This window comes from Amphibalanus amphitrite, unplaced genomic scaffold (assembly GCF_019059575.1).
Source record: "Amphibalanus amphitrite isolate SeventyFive unplaced genomic scaffold, NRLGWU_Aamphi_draft 000105F_arrow, whole genome shotgun sequence".
NCBI classification, from domain to species: Eukaryota; Metazoa; Arthropoda; class Thecostraca; order Balanomorpha; family Balanidae; genus Amphibalanus; species Amphibalanus amphitrite.
Window position 1 is genome coordinate 971,858 of NW_024881600.1, and position 9,153 is coordinate 981,010.

At 46.0% G+C, this 9,153-nt stretch overlaps 1 protein-coding gene across 4 annotated transcripts in view; it reads right to left on the reverse strand.

Moving 5' to 3' along the window:
- Nucleotides 1–9,153, reverse strand: part of LOC122380710 (cartilage oligomeric matrix protein-like) — a 78,130-nt gene that overhangs the window by 20,182 nt on the left and 48,795 nt on the right. The gene's annotated exons all lie outside the window — the stretch shown is intronic.

Consider the following 9,153-nt stretch of genomic DNA (forward strand, 5'->3'; position numbering starts at 1 on the left):
ATGCACAATGCACCTTTTCCGGGGGCTTAGATATTTCACGAAACATCTTCAAATATATCTTTTAGGTTTCTGGGCGCTCAAGTTTTTTGAGAACGTTTCTTTGATTGAAGCGCTTAGTGTGAGAGCAAAAGCATAAGTTGTGGGTTAATTTTGCCTAAAATGGAAGAATATATTTGTGTTTTATCTTGTCCAGGAAAATGCGAACCAGTTTAGTGCTCTTATGTGTTTGAAAAAAAAAAAATCAAGATTGCCTAAAGACAACTATAAAATAATGTCAACTATGTATGATTGGCATCATAAAATGATGTTCGCATAATTTGGTTTTATGCAGCCGGAAACGTTGTCGAGACGGATTATGCCACCTAACTAGATGAATCAGAAACAAATGTCGTAAGCATTAATCGCTATCACGTGTCACTTAACCAATAGAAGGGATACAAATGTTTTGCGCTCCTTTATGACGGATATTGGTTAGGTACCTAGATTGCATACGATTGGGGCGACTGGCGAGGCCAATTCACAATAACCATGTCATGACATGATTATTCCAAATGCAGTTTATAAAACCTCATTAAAATTGTACGGAGCTCTACATTTCATTCGCAATGAATCAAAGTACGAAACATATCATTGGTAAATCCTTTCAGGATCCATAACGAACAGAATCAGCCATTTAGTACGACCGGAAAGTGGTTGCTGGAAAATCTGTCGCGATCTTACCGAATGGCACCCGGAGCATCTGATTAAGCCATCATCATCTGTCTGAAAGTGACAGCATTATTAATTGCTCGCGCTACTATAGCGTGCGTTCATTCACCGGAGCTGTCAAGTGTCAACCCATGGATGGTCAACCCTTGACGCTCTCAACATAGCAGAAGTATTTTTGCTTTGCTTTGTCACGCATCTATCCGAAGTTGCTAATCGGCTCTGGCTGTCAGCAGTTGAAGAACGATCGAGTTCGATGACGATATTGCGATAATAGTGCTGTCATTAATCAAAAGTCGCACAAAGCAGGGATACGCTCAACTCGAGAAAGGATTATACCTCTGACTAGCAGTGGCGGCGAAACACCTTCAATTAAGGAGGGGTGGGGGCACTGCCGACTTTTGGTCCCATTCTTTCCATGCAACGCCAATAGGTCTAATGTTAAAATGCCAAAATCAAAGGGGGCGCGGCGCCCCGGTGCCCCCCCCCCCCCCGTTCCGCCGCCTATGCTGACTAAAAGCTGCATGTGCATTGAGTAACTTATGAATACATTTCCAGCATACGATTACGAGTATTTAGCTACAGGTGCTCTTTTTTTAGTAAGAAAAAAAAAGATATGAAAACAGAGATAAATGGCTTAGCCTGGGATTTTTGTTAAGGTATTTGCATAGCTTGTTGTATGGCTTTCCAGTATTAGCTGCCATTGAAAGTCGCATCTTCATTTGATTGTAATATTTAATTATAAACTCTTGTGCCACCATGGCCTTGCAAGCACCGAAGTCGTAATTTAAAGCTTGACCGACAGGAATTTCGGATACGCCCATATTAAGTGCATTGCAACTGGGAGGGGAAACCCGTGAAGAGTTGGCTCGTTTTGTATTCTGGTGCGGATTTATCACAGTCCTCGAGTGAGAGGTCACTCGGCGGGCGGCCGAATCTGGTGCTGTTCACCAATGCTAATGTCACGGTCGGGTCCCTCACCACGGGAGACCTCTGCGGGGTACGCTAACAGGCCCACCCCGGGCGTCCCATCCGCCCACCTCTGTATACCGGACACCTGCCAACAGCAACCGACTGCAACACACAAACGCTGGTCTCTCGGGCACCTCAGCACTCAACGGTGGCCACCATTCATTTGCTAATGCATGGGCGCCCTGGGACGCGGTGAAAGGTGCGTTCAACTGGCAATGTATTCATTGTGCATTGTGCTCCGCAAGTCGTTGAAGGTGCAATTGCATGCTTGATTGCGTCAATACAACGATTTGGAGGGTGGAGTCGTCTTCCGAACCTCTTAACCAACATCATCGGTGTGTGTTGAGCGCGATTGCGGCTACCTTTGGTGGCTATCAGGGCGGCGCGCAGTGCGAACAGATGGCCCATTCAGAGACGGTAGGGTGCTCAGGGGTGTCCATATGTGCACCAGTAGCTCGTATCTGCAGGTTTTAGCACATTTATTGTCTTCAGTTGGTATGCTGAATAGAACTTATAAACGCATGCATGACGATCCGACGCATTATGTCACAACTCCATCACATCTAAGCCAGTGATGAGTAGCCACTCATTCATGCTAAGTATTTAAAAGGAAGCTCTTCTTGCATTCCTCCGCCCCGGACATGCGAATACAGGGGTCTTCCATCGTGACACCGCCTCGGCAGCAGGGTGCCCACTGCGGACCCGTTTGACTGGTCACGTGTCCGCCTGTGCCGGCGGCCCACAGCGCCGGGCGAGGGTCACGTGACGGGTGGAGCTACCCCTGTGCCGGGGGCGCGGTGCCCAGTCCTGGAGATCGCTTGTCCGTCGAGGGCGGCCGCTGCTGGTCCCGCCTCGGTGCCGCCCTGAAGAGCGCCAGACTGACGGTTCTGACACGACGAGCCCGTGCTGATCTCCCCGGGTTAATAATCTTACACCGATTGACACGAATAAGATTTGATGTCGGTGGATGAAATGAGGTCAGCGTAAATTGGCAGAAGATAGCAGTTATACAAAATGTTTTCCACGCATTTGCATTACTGCGATATCATCAATCAGCATTGACAGGAATCTGCCGTAATTCAAAACATATAATTGCCAGTTCCAGCGAGTTCAGGTGCATCAATGGATTAAACTAGGCACACATAATTGTCGCGGCTGTTTTTAACTGTTGGAGCTCTTAAAAATACTAAATACGCTCCAAGCAAACAGTTATAAACAGCGAACACCTTTTTTAGCGGCTCCAGAGTTGTTGATGCCTGTGTAGCGGCATCCTGGCAAGTCTGGTCAGAGCCCATCAAAGCTTGTGGCAATTTTATCAGCTTATGTGCTGAAGCGGTGCTGATCCCATTGTTTTCCTGGAATTTTGAGATATCATTGAAGATTGCCTCAACTCTATTTGCCTTTCGGATTCACGTACATCAGAGGAACTAAAAAGATAGCAAGAAAAAATGTAAAACTTAACTTGTTTACAATGCTAGCTGTGCGTTTGTTTCGGGCAGCTTAAACACACTACAAAGATGATGAAAAACTTTTAATTTGGAGTAGATCGAACGCTTTAGCTGATATGTATAGTTAATGTACAGTGTACACCAATGTGCACGGTTCAGAACCTGGCTCGCATTCAATGTTCAGGATAGTTGCCAAGTCTGCCAGCACGAAGTAGCACATTCCCACCGAGGCTATTCAAACCGAGTACCGACTGGCCTAGAATAAAACGAGCCTGTCTTGATCTAATATCCTTCAGAAGGTCAGCAATAAATTCGTTTCATTCGAGCCCACAGCTCTCGATCCGTCTGGCGGCCGCCGGGACCCTGGGTATGCACGGAGGAGCGATCACGAACGGACCGTGACTGGGGTGCCGATCCCTGCCCCCCGGCCGGCCGGGTCACGCCGGAAGCGGGCCTCCCGGGCTGATGGCGCCGCATCGGCTCAGTCCGTGACGACGTTAGGCACGGCCGTCACCGCCAGCCGGTCCCGTGCCGCGGCACGTGGCGAGGCACGTGGCTCGCATGTGCGCCGTGCGAGCGTGCGGAATAATTCGACTGTGATTGGGTAGATTCATTATCGGCAAGTGGGTAATGGGGATGTTTTGATGTCGCAAAAGGTCATATGTTCTTATATTGAGTTGTTAATATGCTGCTGTGTGCTAGGTCAGTTATGCTTCTTTCTTTTTTGGTACGTGGAACATGTCTAATGAAACATGTGATTGCTCGGAGAGAATACTGAGCTTTGCGTCAGTGCGCATAAGTTGTCGAGAAGTCGACGTTTTAGATGCACAAATGAGAAGTTTGCATGTAAGTACACAGACGAACTCAATACTGACTGCACATTGGATCGTTGCTAACCCGAATTGGTGCAAGTTGCAGCCATTCAATCAGTATATTCACCTCCCTGCCCTATAATTAGTAATACTTTGTTTTGAATATCGTAGAAGAATAACCTTATGCTCACTATCTTTAAACAAACAAAAAAATTAGCCTAAAATCAATGAATATATTTCGGAAACGTTCCTTCTTCAGTTCAAAAAGTTAACTATACAAGCCACAGAAATGTACAAATAATTGAACGTCACAAAAGCGCCGAATTCACTGATCCCACCTACGAATATTAGTCACATTCTCGTGCCATATAAGTAGAACGGCCTCTTTTAATCAACGCAAGACTAAAATAACAGGTATACATAAGGTAACGTAACCAAATACAACTGTATGAGATCACTTGTGACCCAACGAATAACTATGCTAGTCATCTTAGAAACACACAATATAATTACAACTAACATGCAAGGTGTACACAACCAACTACTCAATAGATCGATTGTCTAGCCAACAAACTAGCCATTCATCCAATTGTTCAATCAACTAGTTACACCCATTACATTCAGTCATGGAGTCGACAAACCATTCAAGTATCCATTCCAAATCATTCAATCAAACGTTTTATCATACAATCAAGCAGTCATTCAATCAAACAAACAACGATTTTATCATCCAATCAAGCAACTCTTCAACCATTAAATCAATCAGACCCACAGTCGTCCATTCAATCATCTATCAATCTATCATTCAATATTCCATTTAATCATACATATAATCAACCATTCAATGATTCATTCAAACATCGGCATTTAATAAAACATCTAACTAAGCATCTCAAAAGCCAAAAGATCTAACAGTCATGAGGCTATCCCAACATCTATCACGTCTCAGTCTGACAGTTCACACTAATCACAGAACTGCCCAAGATGCGATGTTGGTGTTTAGGGCTGGTCGGTATGTCCTTATCCATAGCGACTCTGCTATTTTTCTGTCTCTGCTGGTGTTGCATGTCTGTAGGATCTTGGCCGCGATGTGTTGGGGCTCTGGGCGACATCGAGGGTGGTCATCTCTGAAGTGGTCGCCCCACGGTGAGTCCATACGGTGGTTCTTCGCGTCCCGTAGATGTTCATTGTAGCGAAGTCGTATGTGACGTCCGGTTTCGCCAATGTAGCTCCGGTTGCACAGCGTGCAGGTAAGTTGGTATACCACTCCGGAACTGTGGCACCGGCCCTGTAGTCCTGCAGCACACGAGTGGCAGCGCACACTGGTCGGAAACGCTCCAGCGAGAGGCCAGCGGCCTTTCCGCAAAAGTTTTTTGCTTGTTATTCCACAACTAGTGAAGCAAACTTCATAAAACTTTGCATACCTTCTCTGTCATATGTAAGCTATCATTTGGATGTCAAGCACTAAATATATGACGTAAATCTGTTAAGTTATGACGTCATAATTGAGAATAATACAGGATCTAGCACCACTTTAAGTCTAGAAGGGAAATTTGGAGCTGCTATTCGGGCACCGGGAATGGTTTCATGCACTCCTTGCAAGGTCCAGTGCTTGACTTTAGCATTGTTGACTTTGCGTGACGTCATTTATGACGTCACTAATGCCATGTAAGTTTTCCGTCAATAACTCCTGATCAGATGGAGCTAGAGAGTCGGGAAAGCCACCATTGGACTCAGGAAGACCTGCCGAATCGAATGATATGCGATATGACCTCCTTCAACCATTTTCGTGACCTGAGGGGCTCCGACCTGACCTTGACCCGAGGTTAACACCTTAACCCTCGCCGGCACAGGGGGGGGGGGGTATGATCGCGACGAAACTTTTAGTACCCTCGCATTGATCAATTTTACACCTACCCTGAAAATTGCATGACCCTGACCCCAATGACCTGTGACCTCTTTTCCGTGACCATGTTTGGCCGAAATCGCGATTCGGCGTATGTCGGCTCGCATTAGCCGCGCGTTTGCAAGCTTTTCGTGGTTTCAAACGTTCAAACATGTGATTTGATGTTGCTCCCATACATTAGGATGGGTGTCAAGGTCACCTGAAGGTCAGGTCAGGTCATTGACCTTTGGTGACCTCGCGGGTGACCTCGGTTCACTTTTTCGAGTTTTACATGTTTCTAGGCTAGTTTTTGGAGCTGAATTCTAATTAAGCAACCAATTGAACATTTACGAAGTAGTTTTGGTGCCTTCGTAACATGTTACGAAGCTGTCAGAGGCGGTTGACACGTATTACGAATACCCGTCACAACCCCTACCGGTTGACCTGACCTGACCTGACCCGACCTGGTTTAAATGCTTAAAGGAAATAGTTCACTTTTTAACATGGGTTTTGAACTGGAATAGCAGTTCCGTAGCTTGGGCTGAGACGAGCATAAATCAGGAGCTTTTACAGCCCAACGATCACCCTAGGCAAAGATATTCTATTTCTCGTCCCGAAAAAGGTGTCTTGCGTTGAGGATGTGTGCCTTGCATATATTTCCATCCAGTATGAAAAGTGCATGGGTCCCGAAAATTCTTAAGAAACTAGAGAAATTATCTACGAGAACTCTAGAGAAATTCTCGTACTGATCAATTAGGACATTCAGGGGAACATTATCAGATCGAGCAGATCGCCCAAATGCCGGTGGCTGCGATAATTTCTCTGTTTCTGAAGAATTTTCGGGACCCATGCTCTTTTCATACTGGATCGCTTGTGCCTTACAGAAACTGAAAAGTTCTTCCTATATCAAAATATAGAGAAAAAAAATCTTTTGTTATAAAAAGGTTTTATTTTCTTTGCTGATTATTTCGAACATAAAAAAATAATAAATCGTTGCAAAAAAAAAAATAATTTCGTGAAAGTGAACTATTTCCTTTAAAGACATCATCTCTGATCAAAACTTATACGATATTCGTGATCAGCACCCCGGAAAACCACATAGCAGCCACAATTTACGACTTTCTAACAGGTCCCGATTTTCCCGGTTTTCGGGTCATTGATCTGACCTGGAAGGTCACCCGATGACCTAGGACCTTAAAATTGGGTATCATCGGCTTCCTCTCGTGACGGGCAACACGCTCGTTTTTTCCGCGAGGCTCTAGCTCGATCAGGGGCCAAACGCGAGGGGGGTCGTACCACCCCCCCCCCCCCTTGTGCCGTCGAAGGACGCAAAATTGCCTGTGCCGGTGAGGGTTAAGTTGACTTCACCCGAACACCAAGTATAGCATTTAACGCGCCTGAGCTAGACAAACACGATTATGCCAAAATCGCGGCAGTGCGACCATTTTTGGCAAAGTAATTAACCTAAAACCGAGCCCGTGCCTTGTGGCACCTGACCTAAGAGGTCACTGGCTGACCTAAGACCTTAAAATCGGGTAGTACCTAATTTTTGCGTCTTATAACGGCACACAAGCTTGTTTTTTCCGCGAGGCTCTAGCTCAATTAGAGGCGAAACGGCGAGGGAGATGTACAGTTCACAGCAGAAGCAATGTGGGGTTTCAGTCATGGGTATGTTCTGCTTCTGAAGCTTAGGAACGATTAGCCAGACTACAATGAAACTTTGAATGTAGCTTATATGTATCGTCACCCTTGCAGCTGCAACTTTAGCTATTGACATCTTCTTTTCGATCACTCCGCATTAAACAATCGCTAGTCAAAGCCAACCGTTGAGATTGGTAAAACCCTACATTACTTTACCGGTGGGCTGTACCAACCCTCCCCGGTCAATGTAGAAAACCAATCGGTCCGGCCAGGGTTAAATACCGGAATTTAAAAAGACGGCCCAAGGTAACCCGACGTCAGTGACAGGTGTCCTATATTTGCAGCGTCTTATATTCACGAAGGTTTCAATTTCCACTTTCTTCAGCCGAGTGATGGTTGTCAATAGCAAGGCTCTCTAAATACAAGCCGTAATCGCCACGCAATATGTGGAAGGCTTTTGATGTCAATACATACATAAATGCATACATAAAAAGCGCTTTTCACAAAATTCATAAACTCAAGCGCATCTGTTTTTAATGACCAGTCAGCTGCGCATGGATGCGTGCAGGCCACACAGGTCAGCGTAAGCCGGGCGCGGCGGCCGAGCCGAAACTGGGGCGGGGCGGGCGGTAGTTGGGTAGGAAGAACGGCTCCTGCAAATTTTGCGCAAATATGCGCAGTTAGCTTTTATGTTGCCCTGGTGTAAATTTAAATCCTACTTCATCTCACAAAAAATCAGGGTGGAACTAGATGGGACTACCTGTTGTTTCCTTACCTAAACTTTGCAGTTATATTCCAGAATCACTGTAGGAGAGCCTTCATAAAAAAGCTATAGTACATCTTAGTTAGTGAAAAAGTATACCAAAAATTTTGCACTGACCAGTCGGCAACTTCATAACAAACATTTTGATGCATAATATGTGGGATTTCAATTTGGTGTCTATCAGCAATAAGACTCTGAATATCCGCCTCAAGAAACCTCTTGCTCCGCGTTAGTTTCCGAGTTCTGGGATACCCCATCTTCGGGGGCTGATAACAGCTATTTTTGGTCAACCGGATTAGTTTTTTTGGCCTAAGTATAATAATTTGATCAATTTCAAATCGATCTATATAAAAAATAATCCGAAACTCCGGAATCGCCCGTGGCCTCTCGTGAGGGCGTTTCCGACCAGTGTGCAGCGTGAGCCACCAGGACACGGAGGTGGTTTCAGGGCCGAGCGCACCAGCTGGTTCTTGATGGTCTGTTTGTTGGTCCAGGTCACTCCTAGGTTCTGTTGGCCACTCTTGTGTACGATGGCCTGTACGGTTTGGGCTAGCTTGTCATCGATGAAAGGTAACACGAGCCTTGTTACCGGCGTTGCTCGTCTTCTTGGTCTTGGTCTTGAGGTCTGGCAGCAACTGATGGCTCTGCTGATGGTGCGCATGTTGTAGCCGTTGTTCAGGAACAGGTCTTTGATTTTCTCTATGCTGCGTTCACGAGCGCTGTTGTCACTGGAGATGTTGATGGCACGTCGTATTTGGGAGTGCAGCACAGCTCGCTTGGTTTTCCACGGGTGTGCCGAGTCAGCGTGTAGTATGATACCAGCCGATGTGGGCTTGATGTACAGCTCAGTGGTGTACTTTCCCGTGGGTTCGACTGTGATGCTGGTGTCCAAGAAGGGAATGGATGGCGTCTTGTCAGTCGATTCGA